General features: G+C 40.5%; 1 protein-coding gene across 3 annotated transcripts in view; it reads left to right on the top strand.

Annotated features, from left to right (window-relative positions):
- The window catches only part of Phk-3 (Pherokine 3), a 136797-nt gene that overhangs the window by 82492 nt on the left and 51584 nt on the right, over positions 1–2721 (top strand). The window lies entirely within an intron of this gene.

Genomic DNA, 2721 nt, shown 5'->3' with positions numbered 1-2721 from the left:
TTTTTTTTATGATATATAAATAAGGGACTGTTTTCTATTGTATACATCTTTTTATGTATATATTTAGATATTGAATGTTAGTTTCAGTTTAATGTAAAGGAAGATACAACTTTTTAGGAAGTATTTAGTTCTTACTTTATCTGCCTAAGGTCGTTATTTTGAAGTATTAAAATGAGATTCGAAATGCTATCACTATTGTTGACTGTTTTTTCAAGTGGACTTTATTTTCTAAAACAGAGTTGGCTCACGGCAGTGGTTTGCAAGCCATGCGAATATATTTCTGCCTTAAAAAAGTGAAAAGCAGAATACCACAAACTGGATCTTAATCTGCTTAGAGGTATATCGTACCAAGGTTTTTTATTTTTGCCCCACTGTTTGCGCTATAATTTTTTGACTATTTTTGGATCGTTTTGGGACTGTTTCGGGATTTTTTTCTAGACCTATAGAAGAAACAACAAAAGGCTTTATTTAGCCTGTGCAAGTTTTAATAGCTAGGTTGACGCCAAATTGAAATCCAATAATCTTTGCATCTACAACAGAAGAAATAGCTATTCTAACATTCTTAAAATTTATCATATATATATTTAAATACATATTTATATACAGTGAATCAAACACTTTTACAACAAGTAAAGGTTTCTAAGTTCGGGTGTAACCGAACATTATATACTCAGCGTGAGCTTCGCTTCCCAAAGCAGTCGGTTCTATGTACCGGAGCGACTCGGAATTTTTTCCCGACCAAGGAATGTCATTTCAGTGTAACCGCATTTAATTTGTTGTGTCCCTCCCATAAATTGTCATCCTCCCAGCAGCTCCTTGTAGCGGGACTGCTCCATATTCTCTTGCTCCGGGAAGGTGTCGAACCCAATCCGGGTCCGTCTCCTCACCCCGGTCCTGAGAAATAGTTTTGCTGCATCTGCCGGAAAAGAATCTTTTTAGGACGGTCATACTCTTTTCAGTGTGTCTCGTGTAAGGGATGGTTGCACCGGACAGGTTGTTCTCGGCTTGATCCCAAAACCCGACGTCCACCTAACTATTATAAATCTTTTGAGGCTCCTTGCTGTTTACGCCCAAGGGCGTCCCGTAGTCTACGCCTTAGCGCCCTCCCCCCTACCTTCCAGCAGCTCCGCTGCTCGGCAAGCCACAAGAAGTACCCACTGCTGCTGTTGTTGTTGTTGTAGCAGTGCTTCGCCCTACCTAACAGCCGCGACCGATCACAAATTGTCATCAATATCCTCTAACCGGAGTCCAAGGAAACTTGTTGTATCAACAGGGGTGGACCATAATGAAATGGGTGTTAGATGCGTTGGTTCCACATTACAATTAAAGAGATGGTTGGTGTTATGTTGGGACATATTGCAAGCGGGGCATACATTTTGTATGTCGGGGTTGATTCTGGATAGGTAAGAGTTTAACCTATTACAGTATCCAGAACGAAGTTGACCGACGTCCTTAAGCGCTGTACGCAGATCAAAATAAACATTCAAGAAAAATTTTGCATTTTTATTGAGCATGAAAATAGCAGTAGTCATAAAATTTTGGCATTTCACGATGCATGGCAATTTATACATGAATACCGCTTTTATTATCGCAATCCAACATGTTGAAAATAGATAATAGGCATGAACAATTTCCGAACGTAGTATGATTTCAATAAGTGTATATTTTAATTTCTGAACCAAATTCGGATTTCTCGATCTTTTGGGGGACATATCCTCTAACGGGAGTCTAAGGAAACTTGCTGTTTCAACAGGGGTGGACCTTAATGAAAGGGGTGTTAGAGGCGTTGGTTCCACATTACAATTAAAGAGATGGTTGGTGTCATGTGGGGACACATTGCAAGCCGGGCATACATTTTGTATGTCGGGGTTGATTCTGGATAGGTAAGAGTTTAACCTGTTACAGTATCCAGAACGAAGTTGAGCAAGAGTGACACGCGTTTCCCTGGGGAGTATGCGTTCCTCCTCCACAAGTTTTGGGTACTTTTCTTTTAGTACTGGATTCACCGGACAATTCCTGACATAAACGTCCGACGCCTGTTTGTGGAGTTCGCCAAGGACCTGCTTGTGTTTTTTTGCTTCATACGGCTGGGTTTTCAGGTGCCGTGTTTCCTCAAAATGCTTACGGAGATGACTCCTTAAGCCCCTAAGCGGTGTTGTCTCATCAATGAGATGTCTGTTTGGATGCCCAGATTTCTGGGTATTCAACAGGAACTTTTTGGTTAGCATCTCATTTCTCTCCCTGGTGGGGAGTATTTTCGCCTCATTATGTAGATGGTGTTCTGGGGACATAAGAAGGCAGCCGGACAGATAGGCCTTGACGTTCTAAGACATTGTCCCTGCGGTCGATGCCAGGATCAAATATATGATATTGCACAGAGTGGTGTATGATAAACGCGAGGCCGCCTCCATTTCCGCTCATGCGATCTTTTATGTGGACATTATACCCAGAACAGGTTCTTGTCATCCCCTTTTTTCTATCTATTGCCCTGAAAATAACCATAATTTTAATAATATGGAGGATATAATTAATCCAAAAGTAAATTTATAATTTGTAAAACATAATTGTCTAGCAAATTTTTCTCTTGGTGGCCCTGATCAGGGCCTTTTTACGTAGGTATAATTGATTAGGAATTTTTTATCTTTGTTGATTACTGGTGGCCCTGAAAAGGGCCGTTTTGCGTAGGTATAATTGATTAGCAATTTTTTCGCTTTGGTGATT

This window comes from Eurosta solidaginis, chromosome 3 (assembly GCF_040869045.1).
Source record: "Eurosta solidaginis isolate ZX-2024a chromosome 3, ASM4086904v1, whole genome shotgun sequence".
NCBI lineage: Eukaryota > Metazoa > Arthropoda > Insecta > Diptera > Tephritidae > Eurosta > Eurosta solidaginis.
The sequence above is the reverse complement of the archived record's forward strand: the minus strand, read 5'-3'. Positions and strand labels throughout refer to the sequence as shown.